General features: G+C 36.9%; 1 protein-coding gene across 20 annotated transcripts in view; it reads left to right on the top strand.

Annotated features, from left to right (window-relative positions):
- The window catches only part of CDH12 (cadherin 12), a 573314-nt gene that overhangs the window by 336091 nt on the left and 219901 nt on the right, over nt 1–17322 (top strand). For 14 of the 20 annotated variants that reach the window (XM_080580163.1, XM_080580177.1, XM_080580158.1 and 11 more), the window contains one exon: nt 2088–2231. The exons of 2 other annotated variants lie outside the window; for them this stretch is intronic. The gene's annotated coding sequence lies outside the window, so the exon portion shown is untranslated. Of the gene's footprint in view, nt 1–2087; nt 2232–4610; nt 4730–7166; nt 7227–11677; nt 11698–17322 lie in introns of those variants that run through there. 4 more of the 20 variants (XM_080580173.1, XM_080580166.1, XM_080580175.1 and 1 more) reach the window with 3 other exon arrangements.

Raw genomic sequence — 17322 nt, 5'->3', positions numbered from 1 at the left:
CCATTCTGCAGTACAAATTTATGGGTAAAGCAACCTCTTTTTCCGTGAGGGCTTGTAGTAGCAAATCACCTTAGTCTTGACACATGAAATCCATTTAGTCAAGCTCAAGAATATGTTTACATTTCTTATTAATACGTGTAAAAACCTTCTCAGTTGAATAATAGTTATTTTTTATTATTAGTCCCAGGTGAAATGGCAATCTCTGTATGATAGGCATTCTGTAAGTCATATTAAAAGATATTCTATGTTCTAAAAAATTACTGTCTGAATAAGAAATATTGCCAAATACAGTCTTATTACCCAGGTTTTGCAAATGAGAAGCTTTTGTTCAGTGGAAACAGAGAGGCACTTCTAGAGGAGCATCTCTAAAATCGTTAGCTACCACTGTTAGGGCAGAAAAGTCAAGTCTCCTACTGACCATAGGGGGAACACTTAGCTTAGATTTATTGCCTGTTTCTCAGGCATTATAGTTAGGGTGACAGCAGTTAGGGTGACAAATGTCTTCTGTCTTGTCTGTGTTATGCTAAATACATTTGAGGTTCAAACTTTTATGGTTACTTCTGAGTGATCTAAGTCACGTGACAGTGTTTTCTCTGTAATAATTAGATTTCTGATGTGAATGCCTGCAGAATGTATGTAATCTAGTTCCTCTGTCATTGGGTTAACAACTTAAAAATTGCTTTCTTGACCACTCATTCTACTAAAATAAAATTACACCAATTTACTCAAATAATGAATAAAAACAGATCCTAAGTAAATTTGGTTAAGAATCTCAGTAGATGTTTATGATTATTGTTCTTTCAGCATTTACAGAGTAACGTATGATAGAGCTTGTATTGCAAATGTAGGTTCCAAATCTAAAATGTTATCCATCTCCACTGGTGTGTCAGACCACTATTACTAAATATGATGTCCTGTGAACTCCTCTCTTAGCCACAAACTGGTATTTCCATGGACAAACCTGAATGGAAAATTGAGTCAACAGGCTAACACTGTAACTGTCGTCCAAGAAGCGAGAAAAAGCAGATGAAGATGGTCATAAAAGCTGGCATACTTTGGCTGGACTAATTTGAGCACGTTGGCCTGAAAACTTAGTATTACAAAAGTCTAGTTTCTGTATTGTCCTAGAAGCAAAAATAGGTAACAAATACACCTCATTCTTCTCTTGCTCTGTTTTTTTTTCCCATCTAAATTTAAGCTGTCATCTTTAACAGATTTATTTGTATCAGTATAAATGAAAGGCAAATTAGGTCCTTTAAATGCATTCCCTGTGGGTTTTTTTTCTTCTTCTACCACAAGCGTAGAAGAGAACGTGCATTTTTGTGCTTTGCTACTGATTTTATCTCTGTCTTTAAGAGTTCTTTCTGTCATAATTTGGCATTCTTTCTCTTCATTTTATTTAAATTGCCACATACACATGTTAAATAATCCTAGCCTGTTTGGGTTTTGTTGTTCCTTTCTTTTCCTTTCCATGGTGATTGATTGCCATCTGGGGGCTAACATGAGCCCACCATGCTAATTTCACTTACTCTGCCCATTAACTGCTATTGTCCCCAGGGTCAGAGGCAAATGTATGAAACCACTTTATCACTCAGCTTACAGAACATCTCATACAGTGAGCCTTGTATTACGAAACGGCTACATCAGCCTCTAATTACTCAGCTCTACCCTGTGTTGCATGCTGGTGCACCTTGAGAAACAGCATGCAAAAGCACATTTGTTTAAGTCCTCAGATGGTTAACATTGTGCATAACCTCACAAATTACTGCCTCAGCTGCAGCACATCCATTAGTCTGGAAGAATGAAGATTCCCAAGTGGCCCTGGTGCCTTTCCCAATTCCCTTGCGACCCACCAATCCTCTCAGTGCTTTCTCTGCATGTAGGGAGTGTTCAGAGCTAATCAGGTCAATGATCATCTCACGGCTCAGGGGACATGACAGGAGCCTATCACAGCAGTTACACGATCTTCCAGACCTGAGCACGCTTGCTGAGAATCTCATGTTAAGAAACATAGCTTTGGTGCTTCTTCTCTCACTCCCTAGGAACCTCTGAGGATTTCAGCTCATCTTTCTCTCTCTCTCCTTTAGACAGTGAAGAGTTCAACATAAATGAAAAACAGGCAGAGCAGTATGCAGCAACCCGGAGGGTGTTGATTGAAACTTAGATTACCCCCAAATCACTGTTGATTTGACCGATGCGCCAGCTTTACCAGAGAAAAGATTTCAATTAAGGTAAGTGCTGCTTTATCTGGCTGACTGCATCATGCTGAATTTCTGCATTGAAAGTTCAAACTGAGTAAACTGACAGTCTGCACTGCAGCAAGGGAGTCCGTGCCGTGTGTCAGGAAAGGGCTCAGGGCAGAGGCAAGTGTCCCAGCATGGAACCCGTGTCTGGAGAGATGCAGATTTTAAGCAGCTGCTTGTGAATGGCTGCAGTTATGTCTGATTCGGTGGCACTCTGAAGCTTGAAAAAAAATGTTAGAAATGTGCAGGGGTGTGAGAGGGGAGGAGGAAAGGCATGCACACCTTCCCCCTTTGTGCTTACTACATTTATTTTGGGAAGCACTACAACTGGAAAGCAAAAGTACATTATGGTAAAACTTGGGTCTGAGCAAGGAGCTTTGTTCATTCGCAGGCAGAAACTCGTAGACAAAAGGCTTCAAAGTTCCGTGGCATTTAAATGAGACAGAAAGGGATTTTCGAAATGAGAGTCGAGAATATGCATGCAGCTTTCCATGTTACAGCCAGACTGAGGGCTGTGACTCATGTGTGGACTGTTATACTCAGCAGCTGATGGGTTTTAGAACAGTTCGTTTTGCAGAATTAGCAGTTCTGTCAGGGGAGAAGTGTGAGCAGGGGTGCTGCTTCAATATGAGTGGTCAGAAAATGAAATTGGTAGTTGCTGGGGGGAAAAAAAAAAGTAGTGTTTGAAGAGGAACAGGACACATTTTTCATGGGGTAATAGAGTGTGGCATATCAAAAGAAGTATACTGATGATTGAAGATCTTTACTTGAAAAAAAAAAAAGAGTAGATGAGAAGAGGCTATCTTGAAAGATTAAATGACTAATAAGAAAAAGTCAAGGATGCTTATGCAGCCCGGAGTTGGTTAAGCAACCCAGTGTATCTATGGCAAATCCACACCAACATGTCTAAAGTGAATTGAATTTGATAGTCTGAGTCAAGTGTACATTTAATATCTATGCTGTCAGGGATAACTGAGGAGCTAGTAAACAGCCCAAACTTTTTAATGTTGTAAGGGACCAAATTAAGATCTGTTGTATTAAACATGTCAGTGTTCTTCCTGTCACCAACAAAAAATTACACATTGTCTTTAAAAACCTGTCATAATAGGGAGAAAAGATCAGTGAAAAGTTAACTGATTCCAAATCTTGCTGTCTTAAACAGATGTTTAACTCCTAGGCAGTTTACAAAAGTATGAATTAATTGCACTGCTTTTTCAGCCAATGCTGTTTACTGACATTAAATATCTGTATCTTTGATTATCATCCAGTGTTGGTAATATAATTCATAACACTATATCTTGCATTAAAAGCTCAGCTACTCAATTTAATTAAAATAAAAAATAAAAAATAAAAATCAAAAATACCTCCCAAGCACCTGCTCCACCCCATCTCTTCCTCCACCCATCCCCCTGAAAAAGAAAAATTCAGGGAAATGTTGGTTACCTGCAGGTTTGTTATTTATTCCATTAGCTTTTTCAGTGAGAAATACCAAGCTGTCTTTCTTACAAAAATATAAGCATATTGGAAAATGACCTGAGGTTTTGGGGAAATGTACTTAGAATACTGATGGTTTTAACAATGTATCAGTATTTTCTCTAAGTTCTGCATTTTATAATGGTAATTCAGTATGTCCACTGTTTTCTTGGAAAGGAAGTTCCTTTGGGAAGTAGTTACAGGCACTGATTCTCATCTTGGCGTAGCCTGTGGCTCACTGCTTTTTCCACGTTACATTAATAATGGCATTTACTAAGTTTTGTGCTGCTTGAGATGCAAGCCTTGACCAGGCTAGAAATACTTGAATGCATAAATCAGCTGCCATTATACTTGTCTTCAATGATTTTTCTTTCATGAATAATCAATGGTTTCCCAGCATAATTAGTATTCATTAATACACATCAGAATATTCATTAAAAAAATCAAAAGACAATAACTTGATGCATTGCAAGGGAAAAAATCTGGTGTAAACAATTCCTATGCAGTTGCAGACTTCCAGGTAACGTACAAATAGCAGCAACTTCCATTCCAGTCTCTCACAGGCACTGACTATAAACACTGTTTGACACGATGGCTTTGTTCCCCTTTTGTCTCACAAAGCTGTTGCTGTAAGTAAAAAATAAATAAATCACGCTTTCATGGTATTGTGTCTGTGGGTTTCTAAACAAGTCTTACAAATGCACTTACATCCCTATTATTGTTTTAAAAGATCAGATGTTCTATCTGCTTCTAAGTGAAGAACACTTACATTCCAGTATTCCTCAGAGATTGTATGAGATGACAATTCACCAGACACTGGGAAATGCTGCTTTTCCTTGTGTTTTGATAAAACAGACAGTAATGTTACAGTTATTTTCTGGTCTCTTCCATTAGTGGACTGTGGACTTCTTCATACGGATTGACCATCCAAAATGACCTCAGCAATATGGGGAATTTAATTCCTCATTAAACGTAATTGGGAGCATCTGACTCACTGAAGCTTTTCTGACTTGGTAAGCATAGGAATACAGGTTACACAGGAAAGCAGCGGCAGAGACATCTATATAGCCTAGTTTCCCTCTCGCAGACTTTTTTTTTTTACTCTAAAGCCATATCAAATAGTATTAAATATACATCTGTATGCAGAGTTCAGCGTTATTTCAGATATTTCTGCCTCTTTGAATGAGGCCAGTATTAAATTTTGTGCCTCAAGCTGAATCTCCTTATTATCGACAGAAGAGTAAGACTGCTATCTGGCCCAACACTATTAAAAATTAGTGTTTCATACTAATGCTTTAATACTGTAAGAGTTTTCTTTCTTTTTTTTCTTTTTTTTTTTTTAAGGAAGGTTTTTAAATTGAGGTTCAGAATGGGTTAAAGCAAAGGGAGTTCTCTGCAAGATGATATAGAACCAACCACAGAGAAGCAAGCAACGGTTCTGCTAAAACTGTGATAGTGATACGTTAAAAAGAAAGTATGTTAATTACTACAGTTAATAATCCAGAAAATGTAAGGTAAAGAGATATATTTTGTCATTTCAGGAGGAATGGGTGAAAGCAGTGTAGAATAAACTTCAGGGACTACTGAGTTCCCCCAGTTTCTTTTCTCACAGCTCTATGAAAAACTCCCAGAAAGGGAGGCTTTTCAAGCTCTGTGTTATTAACATGCCTTTGCAAATTAACATCTGCTTTCCCAGCAAGACCCTTGTGTCCCACCAGACTCTTCTTATCGCTGCAACTCTTGTTACTTTCATAGTTTGGTTCTCAAGCTCTTATTCTTGGACCTCTTCTGGTAAAGCCTGTTTCTTCCTAATGATATTTTTTCTCTTTTCATTCTGTTCTTCATAGCATTCTTCCTCTTTCTTTTCTTTTTCTTCATCTACCATAAGGTAGTGCTTCATCACTTTTGTATGCATTCTCTTCTTTCCTTTGGTGCTGTTAGGACATCATTGTTTTTCATTTGATCCACGTGTGTAAATTCTTCTCTTTTATTGCAACAAACAAACAACTGAAAACACTCTAGTACTCGAATGACATACGCATTCAAACACTCTACCATCTCAGCCATCCTATTTTTCTGTTTTGTTCTATTTAATTGTTCTAGTTTTACACTCTTCATTTCAGAGGCTATTATCTCAGTGTCAAGTCAGTAGCAAACACAAGAAGAGCCAGTTCTATTTCCAGCTTTGGGGTCTATGTGTATATTGACACTAGAAATTGAGTGCTCTTAACTGGTTCATGAAGACAAAGCTCTGCAAGGTTTAACTCATATTTCTCAGGATGTCACTGTTCTTGCACAAGCATACGTTGGAGTTAATAAGAAACATACATTGCAGAGTATATACATAGATGCTTGCAAATACTTAAGATTATAGGGGTTGTTATTTTCAAGCCATTGTGAGACTTGCACCTTCTGAATGACTTCTCAGACTCATAATTAGTTGATTTAGAGGAAATTGTTTGTTACTAGTTTTTCTTCTCTTTATATGACTCTTTGTCATAGATGCGCCATATTAAAGGATGAGTTTCAAACCTCTGTCTTCTTTTGTATTAACACTTTCACTAGGGTCCACTTCTTTTGCAGAGACGTAGCTCATTGAAGGCATTGGGTTTTGCACGTGTCACTGGAAGAATATTTGCTGAGACAATCATTTTGTAGTAAGCCAGCAAAGGTTTGAAGCTTCAGAGGCATTTTCAGAGGGAGAAAGCTTCAGTCTGCTTTCTTGTTGAACCTTCAATCCTGGCAGTTTGGGGGGAAAAAAAAATCTAAAAAAAAATATCTTCCATGTAGATGATTTCTATATCAAAGTAAAATACAAACCTACACTGCCATATTTATTACTAGACTTGGTATTTAGCAAAAGTCGAAGACATATGTTTTACAATTCCAGTACTGAAATGGATTGTTTAAAGAGGCTTCTTTTCTTCCAAACATATGGGAGCTAAGATACTGCATCGTGAGAGTAGGTCAGGTTACAGGCGCACCTGTGCTTCAATTTCTGTCAAACATATCATTTCCTCTTTTTGAGGGTGAAGAGAGTCTTCCTGTATAGATCAGACTCGCTGATGTGCACCATACTGTTCTGTTGCTGGAAGGGCATCTTTCTCCTATAGGTGCCTTATCTGTCAGTATTTTTTAAGGCAATGACTGCATTGTTTTTGACCTGTGTATGACGCTAGCTATGTTTACTGTCCTGTGTCCCAGCAGATTGTGATTTGGGGTCTGTTGGAGATGGAGTCTCTGTGCTGAATGGCCCCGACCTGGACTTTGAGATTAGATTGGAAAGGTTTTTTGGAGATATGTATATGAAACATAGAGCTGAGATTCAAAACAAGGAAGTATCTAGGCACCTTAACTCACAATAAAATGCTGTCTCACACTTAAATTTAAAAGTTAAATTTAAAAGTTGCATGTCTGGGTACTAGAATTATTTTGTCCTTCAACTTTCAGAGTACAGTGTTTTCAGACCAGTCTCCAAAGCAGATGATGAGAAGTACTTAAATGTCTTTGGTAAGGAGTTTTTGTTTCCAGATTTAGATCAGATTTATAATTCTTTTCACGCATGCATTTACTCACTGAGCACATTAATACTATGTCCAGCACATCAACTATACTTACAAAATACCGTTATGGCTGACTTGCTTAGAGAAATGTTTGAAATTCTTTTTTCCCCAGTGAAAGTAAAGAAGAATGCAAACCCACTCATTTTCCAGAAAACAGACGAGACACTTGACCTTTCTTGATCAACAGTGTGTGCTTCAGCACTGATCCCCAAACCCAGCTTTTTGACCTAGGTCATTTAGAGTCTATAAGCATTAGTTTCTTGGCTGCTGTTCTCTTAAGGCTGCCAGCAAGTGCTAAATGTAATTGTAAATGCATACACACATTTGCCAAACAGTTCTCTGTGGCCGCTTACTCATTTCACAAAGATTTTGGTTTGTTTATGCACTTGAACCACTACCCACAGGAGCTGATGACCAGGCTCTGAGCTCCCTAACCATTCCTTTATGTTCTTCAGTCCCCTTCAACCGTTTGTACATACACAGTGCAGTGTTTATGTATATGTAGCTGAGATAGCATTTTAATTAACTCTCTGAGAAGCCTATATGAAGATCACAAAGTATATTTACTAAGAATAACTTCGGCATTCTGTCTTCAGGCATATGTGTTCTGTGTGTGCATGTTGTAAACTTTCATATATATGTTTTATACGCAGTTCTATACCTATAATCAAATATATAATTTAACAACACAATAATAAATATCTACATCCCATAGTTCATTTTTCCTATTTAAGAAAATGCAGCAACTAAACACAATATTGGTAAATGGTACAAGTATATCAGAGAGTACAATTTAAATAAGTTTTTTAAGAATACTTCTAGCTTGACAAACAGCTAAAAATAATACTTCTTGACAAGATTTCCATTGTCATGAATAATTTGAGTAGAGATTTACTCAAAAATTTTGATATTTTATGAGTAAGTGATTCTGCAGAATCTGACTTCATTCAGATTTAGTTGCAAAAAGCTTTCTGTAAAAATTTTTCAAGTTCAAGTAATATTTATGTCATTAAACTGGAGTATTAATTATACAACAAAATGAAAAGCCATTTCATTTCCCTTTAGGAAGCATGTATCTTTGCCTGTTAACAGTCTTTCATTTATCCCTAAAATATTAATAGGAATCTTGGTATTTGGTTGCCATAATTTTAAATATTTAACTCTCTGTCTTTAAATTGGTAAATGGAATATAAATACATTTCATTCTCTGTTACAACTGACACTTCCTATTCTTTTTTCTGGGTAAAATAGTAGCAATTTAGGGGATGGAGTAAACCCATCTAGTATAGATCTGCGTCACTGTAACTCTAAATGAAAGAAATTATGATTTACGCTGGTAATTGAAAAAAAGAAAAAAAAAAAGGCAAAAAAAAAAGCAAGCCCTGTGCCTTTCAATAAAGAGACCCCTTTTTATATCACTATGCAATGTGCAGTTCTCTCAAGTTACAGATGTAGCTCATGTTCTCATCTTTACATACCTTTCTTAATCAGACCTCCTGGACAACAAGACTCAGAAAGGTTTTTTATTAAAAAGAAAAGACAAACAAACAAACACCATCCAGCTACCACTCTTTCAGTAATTTGGCCCTTCTACCTTTGGGCTGGTTACTTGAAGAAGCATAGACATTAAAATAAGAGATAAAATATGATAGTTCAAGCTTCTGCCTGAAAGAGTACATATGTCAGAATAAATACAGAGGTAAGAGGTGATATTGAGAAAGTAAGTGGTGATAAGGAAAACACTGAAATGAACTTGCTAATTAAAATGCTGTATAAGTAATATCTCTCACATGTCACCCAGCATTTCTGACTGTAACATGTTACAAATCCTATGAGTTTTTTCAGCTTTCAAACCTTCTTACAGATTCAATGTAAAGACCTATGTCCCCTTCCCACCCCCCACCCCCCTTTTTTTTTTTTTGGGTGAGGTGGGGGGGGTCCTCACTGCACATAAATCTAGATTTAAATTTTCAGGCACCACTGTTTTCTCCTGCCTTTGTCCTTATGTCTCATCATCCCCTTCCCCCTTCCCTCAACCCCCCTTTTATTATTATTTGGGATGGTAATGTCCTTAGTCCAATGCACAGAATGTGTAAGCAGCTAAATTCCAGTCCGTCAATGGACTTCAATGCCACTCTGAATTACCCATCGGATGTAGCACATAGCAATTACCTGTCACTCTTTCTCACCCTGAGAGCTGAAATGTATCAGTCAAGGACACTTTGAGTTCCAGTAGCCAAGAAGGGGAGTAATCCTAAAATGGGTGTAGATGAGATACTCTGTAGGGCAGAACACAGCATAGCCATGAGGACAACCTTCTGGATTGTTTTAATAGGTAGAGTTTAAAAAAAAATACAATTAATATCAGAAATTACAGGTTTTCCTGTAGAAGTATTTTTCTCTAAGCTTATTATTTACACTGGGTGGGGAAGTTTGTTTGTTTGGCTAGTTTTTTTTGACTCTGCCTGGAACTCCCTTGGGCATTATCTTCCAACAAACAATGGGCATTTTTTGCAAATGCTTTCTAAAGGTCACCTTTTTTTAATCAACTCACTTTTTCTGTAATAACTGTATGACATTTTTTGCCCTATTTGTGATCAATGAGCATGAATATTTTAAATGGAAAACACACACACTTAACTATATCTTCTAAATGTTGCTGTTATGGTTTGAGCAGGGGGGAGGGAGGGTCAGGAGGACAATGCTGAACATCCAGAATTACCATTCTTCTCACACTGCCTAGTGGCTGTACAGCCCTTTCTGTTATTAGATGCCTAGGGTTGCATTTTCAGGAAAAAATGACAGGATGATACCTTTTAATTTTCTTTTGAATGCACTTGATATAAATCTTCCTTACTGATGAAGAACAGGTGGAACTGGTTACCATGCAGCTTACCTCAGTTTTGATCAGTGCAGGTTGTACCAGGAAAAACACACTGATCTACCAAACATTTCTGAATGCAGCGTTTAGGTGCACCAGGCATTCAGCTTTCTACCGGCTGTTCTTTAGGTTTCCTTTGGACAGATACCATGGTGGAGAAATAGTTCATTACAACTTAAAGCATCCTTTAGCTTATGTCATTCTCTGACACTCTCCCTCTGACTTTGTGTCTATGTGTCTGTATGTCTTGTGCAAAAATGGTTAATTGATGGAACAGAGCTAGAACTATCCTATCTAAAACTATAAATCATGTAAGTACTGAAGGTTGTATCTGTTTAGTGCTACATGGTTTTTCTGCCTTTCTTGTTTTTAAATTGCACTTTTGACAAATACTGGTCTGGCATTATTGATGTCCATAGTAAAACTGTCCATTTTTGGTGTAATTCTTCTGAATTTTCTGATAGGATATTTTCCCTTTTCCCAGTAAAAATAAGCAATAGTGCGTGTATTGGAAAATTTCTCCTTCAGAGCCCTTCAGCAATAATGTCCCCAGCTAGAAATTGCTTTTCTTGCAAAGAAACAAACTTGGGTCATATGGGTCTAGGTTTCATGGGATATATAGATATATTTTTTAAGTGCAATTCATAAGGCATAAATGTGATGTTTTAAATAGCTTGTCAGGAAAAAGAAGTGATTTTTAATGCAGATCTACCAAATATAATGTCCTTTAGTAGCATCAGTACCCCTGAAGGCAGGCATTTGAAAAGGCAGAGAGAGCCATAACACCAAGATAAATGTTGTGACTAGCATATAAGGAAAAACATAATACAAGGAAGTAGAGAAATATGTCCTGTCAGAAAGCAAAGAAGTAGTAATCAAAATTATTGTTCTAGTTTTCAGTTTCTTTTCAACTATCCAATGAGGCACTGGCCTTTATCAATATTAAGACTTTTTTTTTTTTTCCCCTGTAATTACTTTTAAAACATCGTTAAATCTTATTTTTTATTCTGACCAATAGTTAGGAATACAAATAAAAATCTCACTATTTATTTGGCAACAATCCATAGCTCCAATACTGAACTGAAACATGGACAAAGAAAGGGAAATTAATTCCCTTTCTAGGACCTATTTGAAGTATGACTTTATAATTCTGTGTAAGAATATAATCACATGTATGTTGGAATTTGAAATTCCAGAACTGTTAAAATTCTCAAGCTCTCCGTGAAACCAAATGTTATTTTATCAAATTTTATCAACACTCTAAAGAGACTTATAATCAGATAATCTTATTCATTTTTGAGACAATATACTTTGTTTTATGGATCGTATCATGAAAACAGCCCTCCTGTAGTAAGGTTGGTGTACAAAGCTATAAGCTAGCCTTAATTTTATTAAAATTGATTTAATGTTTACCAACCACAGAATGGAAAGAAGTTACGGAGTCTGCTCAGTATATTGCCTCCAAGTTAAATAGCCAACAACAACAGAACCTGGGTGAAGATTTAACTTTTCTGACATGAACAGGAGCTGGATCAAGGTATCGCTGTGAGGTACACTGAATATGAATGATAGCATTAGAAAATCCAGCTGAGCAGCTAGGATTGAAAACTCCCCCCAACTCCCTGCCATGGCTTTGAAGTTTCACAGACCATGTAAACAAAGTCTCAGAGCTACTGGCATCCTGATTTCTTCTCTGCTGTGTCCAGGGTGAGGCGTCGTTCTGTGGCCATGCATAACGGACAGGCTCCTTCTTTGAGTGGTTGTTAAGCCACAAGCAGTGCCACATGCTAGACGGTACTGTAGCTGTGACCATTTGAGCCTAGGCAACGCTGTGATTGCTTGTGTGAGGCCATCAGCACTTGCTGAGCTTTTTCTCTCAGACAAATAAAAGTGTGTAGTATAAGTACTGAAATTAATTTTATCCTCTTCTAATATTCTTTTGCCATTTAATACTTAATTTGGCTTGTCTCCTTTCCTCTCACATTGCCTACAGAAAGGCTTCACTTTCCAACATTTGGAAACTGTTACATCCACCCCACATAAAGTTAAGAGATTGTTTCCTTCTAACTTTATTTTAGCAGACCAAGGGTTACCCTCTGCAGCTTCTTATCATCATGTTCCCTTTTCTGTGCCTAAGGAAATAATGAGGCACTGGCTTGACAACACCTAATTCAAACTTTTATATGAGATTGGTTTGTGATCACAAAGTGTTCTAATGTCAGATATTAACCTGGGGATTATCGTAGCCATAAACAGAAGCACTTGTAGTTTGGATTAAGAAGTTGGTGGGGGAAGACAGACTGAGGCTATATTTCTTACTGAATACGGAAGCAGTATATTTATTTTCACTAACAATGGCAGCCAGTAATTACAGCCTTTTCTCATTCTTCTGCCTCAGGGGAACTGAACTGCTGCTGTCTCAGGGGAGGCTGAGCTGCTACTGGCTGCTGCCATTTAACACTTCCTATTCTCCTTTGAACCTGTCTGTGAGCCACTTCTCCTTTCCTTTTCCTGCTTCTTTGCTTTCCCTGATAAGTATGTTCCTGAAATGCCCTTTAAAGTAAGTTTAGATATCTGTGCAAATAATATGGTTTAAACACCTGGTGGAGGCTAGCAACCATAAATCTTGAGTTCCAGGGAGTCTTTATCTGCAACAAACTCCCCCTCCTCCCAGTAGCTGAATGTACTTTCTTAAGATTGCAGATAATATGTATTTACTTTTCCTTGTTGTTGTTTTTTTTTTTTTAACACACAATTGAGATTACAGCTGTTTATTTCTCAACTGTATCGTATAAAACAATATTCTTGCCTTTATGAGTGATCTCTTTGACGCAAACATACCAGACTTCCTGCACTGTGTCAAGAACTGTGTAGATTATCTGGAGTGCCAAAGGGGGGGGAAAAAAAAGGGGGGGGGTTACCTTTTACTTTCTATAAACAGAGTATAGATTTTCTAAATTATGCTTCTTATTAATATTCCTGTACAGCTATGTTTCTTTTCTCTTGTTCTCCTTCTTTCTATCTAATGCCAAATAATTAAAATTTAACTAGTGGTGATTTTTACTGGCAGATAAGTGAGTTCTTTCTGTGAATATGTTAGTAAATGTATTGGAAAAATAAAAAGGTATTTCTCTGAGTATACACATACGTGAACACATTAATTTTGCATATAATGAGCAGATAAATCTTTAGCATTGTGTAAAGTAAGTTTTATTACCCAAGGCATGAGATGTGTATGTAGTCATTCAGACCTTACATACTTTGGATGAGGAAAGTGATATACCCTCATGCTTTGAGTGGAAATTTCCTAAACACATTCCATTTTCCAATTGTTTATTTACTACTATTTCTTTTTCTTAATTATCTTCAGTCTAAAATCAGACTATCTGCTATTCTTTGCAAGTACTACAATTGCCATTTCAGCAGGACAGACTCCCCACCTAGAAGAAATTCTCCCTTTCCCCTCACCTGGATTCTTTGCTTGATAACCCAGCATCCACCGTTTTTAAGCAGGCACCAAGTCAAAGGAATAAAACAGAATGTGTCAGATCAGCTCATGTTAAAGAGCTTTTACATTACACCAGATCCACATATATTTGCACACTGTTTTTTAAAATCTTTTTTCATCCTCGTGTATGATTTTTCTTCCTGCATGATTCTGAGGGAATCCACACAATGGTTAAATAGAATGAAATATCTGTCCAATCATACTCTTTAAAATCAGAGTGCATTGGGCTCTTTAAAATGTTATTAATTTAAATCTGCAAACTATGTTTTTATTCGGCTATTTGGAAGGGTGATGCATTTGCAGGACCCAAACAAATGTGAGCTACATGGGACAGTCCAAAAGAGAATGTAATGTTATGGTATAAGGATTAATTGTGAAAGTAATCATGTTCGTTTTCTAATTATTCAAATCTTAATTACAACTGTGTTGGCCCAATTAGTTCAAAACACAAGGCTAATGTTAGGGTTGGGTGGATACTCAGCATCTGTGCATAAGTAAGAGGCATCTGTTGACAAGTGGTGGAGTGATGGAAAGTGTCAAGTCACCAGCTGTGAAGTCAACAAAGCTCTTAAAAAACAAGTTTGAGCCAACACAATGATTTAGCACACTTGGGGGAATGTAAAGCTTATTGCACATGTGTACTTAGCTAGCTGTTGTCACCTAGTGGGACTGAAATCTAGAGCAACTGTGCATATTTAAGTCTTTTTGTGCTCTTTCAGCAATGCCCTGCCTAAGAAGGATTTTTTTGTGGTGGGGAATCTGGCAGTGACACTTCTGCCCATCAGTGCTATAGGGTTGAATTTGTTGTTTGTTTGTTTTTAACTTGAGCAAACTAGAGAACAAAATACTGAAATATTAAGAGGAATATCTTCTCTAAAGAACGCTGGCTTTTCTTTCCTAACACCAGTTTCCCCATTCCCTATAGTTCTGTAAGGAGAGACGGTTGTATTGACAGTCGATTGTACCTTGCCCATTGTTTATTGCTATCAATTCCAAAAAGACAGGATTTTTATGTTTCTGACTATTGATACTGATCTTAGTAATTTCTAATATTGCCTGCAAAGATTGAGGATATTAATAGTCTCACTAACGTTACAATGGTGTGTTTAATATTAATGTGTTATTAACATTTAATGGCAACGTGTAAACTTTACTGAAAGATAATCAATTGTTCAAGAACAAAAGAAGAAGGTGAACATTAAAGCCTTGGATGGAATTATATTGAGCACTAATGCATTCACTTTTGACCTAGTTCTGAATTTTACAGATCTTTTGTCGGTGACTTCATTTGCATTACTTTCAAGTTTTTATTTATTCACATATCAGAAAGTACAGATGGAGTAGTGTTTAGATTCATTGTAGTCTGATAATGTTGTTAATTTACATGAAATGCATAGAGTGTTTGGTACTACACTGCAGTGTGATGGAAAATGAGCTCAACTTTCAACATTGCCTTCACAAGATTTTTCAATTACATTGAAATAAAATTAAACAGAGTTACAGGGCAGTTCTAGCATTCTGGATTGGGCTTTTCTTTTTGTAAATTACAACAAGAAAGCGTCTAATTTCCCTGCTGTTGGAACAAATGGCCCTTTTTAGATATGGTTTGTACTTTAATACAAAACCTTTTGCTTTAAAAATATGTCTATGCCACTATGGCAATACTTGAGCTATATTATTAAAGCAGCACCCTGACTGGACAAGGGAAGCTAAGCAACTCAACTCACCTCTATTAAGAAATGTATAAATAAATACAGCTGCTTCTGAGCAGGTGTAATGAGGCGTAAACTTTGTGGTTGAAAAGGGAGGACTTTGAACTTAGGAAGCACGTTTTTTATAGTAACAAATTATTTACATGTTCAACACCTGCCCATGTCATACTCACAAGGAAAATTCAGAATTACTCCACATTGTATTGCACTTCGTGTATAAATGTATATGTAGTGGTGTAACGACAGAGACAGTAGTTTGTTAGGTTTAACTAATATTACTTTACCAGTTGTACCAAGGGTGTTACAAAATCATGGAAGATCTAAAGCTGACACCTCGACCACTGAGCCACCAGTGTCATGAGTCTGACTGTAGTATTTCTGTAAATGGGGAATAGAAGGAGCGGAGTGAGACACATGGCAATTAGTTATATGTGCTGTAGTGTTTTGGATTTCATCTTCCTGTCACAGTTGTGGCTGTATTTCACCTGCAAAATAACCTTTCCTTTTAAATCATACTGACAATGCGAATAGCACGTGTATACTTTAACTAAACAACTTACCAATTCAAGTGGGCTGCCTCAGCTGTAAGACATGAACTCAGAAGTGATAAAGCATGGCACTGCCTCAGTAAAATGGAATAAGAAATCATTCTGACAGAGCCTAGATCTTGGTCTTGGCTGTTGAATGGGCATGGTTGCGGGATATTTTTTTTTTCCTTCCCTTTCGAGGTTGATGTCCCTTTTTTTTTCTGTAGAGTACATCTTACATGACACTACAGGAAGAAATGCAAGGCGGCTGGGCTAATGCTTGTAGTGTCAGAATGGACTTGGGAATGCAGGCAAGTGGTACCTGAGAAAGTGTTGCTAGTCACCCTATAAAGGCAAAGAGTGACTGAATGCCAGATGATCAGAGTACAAGCCTTTACTAGGGGTTCATTATGAATTATTTTGAAAGTAAATATCTCAGTCTGTCAGTAGGTAAAGAAGCTATTTCCGCTTTCTTTTGTTTAATTCTCTTGACTACATGGAATTAGAGAGTGGAAGCTGTCACTGTGATGTTAGAATAATGATAATAAGTTATGTCTGGGAACTGATTCTCATGTATCGGATTTGTAGAAGCCTTTAAAATTGCAGAAGTATTCAGGCAATTAGCACTAGAAATAATACATTTTTCTGTCAATTCACAACCTATCAATTGCTAAGGCAGGAAACATGATTAAGCTGAGTAGCAATGATTTTTCGAAGACGACTTGACATTTGTGTGTGATAAGAACATATTTTTAAAATACCTATTCCATAGTCACACAGATGACTTGTTGCAGAGTGTCTGTAAGACTAGCTCATCTTTTGTGAAGCTCTTTCTGGGGCTTTCAGCAGCAAACTTGTGCTCCTGTGATCACAAAGGAAGATAATGTTTCCTTTTTGTAGTTCCAGCCTATATGCTAGAACAACGGTAAAGCCTCAGTTGCGTGTAAACTAGGCTAGAATAGCTCTGTTTTTACCTAATCCCCATCCTTGTACAACTTCCTGTGATATATACATGTACATAAATATCACTACCACATTTGTGAGTAAAAACTGTGCAAAGTTAGACCTTGTCTCAAAATGAAACACCTTATATTCAGTGTTTATCAACCTTTTTAAATTTTCTTTTGCAATAAAAGAAAGACTGTGGTTCACCTAAAACTACTGAGGGAAAATAACGTAGACAGAATATTTAATTTGACTACTCATGTAAATAAGATGGCATTTCTTCAAATCATTTGTTCTAAACTTGAAGGATTGCTGTCTCATCATTTTTTTTCATATGGTCAAGTTGTCGTTTTCTTCCAAGACATTCTTTGTGAAGACCACCTAGGTCACATTAGCAGTTGAAGTTTGAAAGTGCACCTTGAAACTGCATACAGCATGTAAACACTTCTCTCAATTAAATACAGTATATC

The sequence above is a fragment of the Anser brachyrhynchus genome, assembly GCF_964034855.1.
Source record: "Anser brachyrhynchus genome assembly, chromosome: 2".
Classification (NCBI taxonomy): domain Eukaryota; kingdom Metazoa; phylum Chordata; class Aves; order Anseriformes; family Anatidae; genus Anser; species Anser brachyrhynchus.
This window is presented reverse-complemented; position numbering and strand designations above follow the sequence as displayed.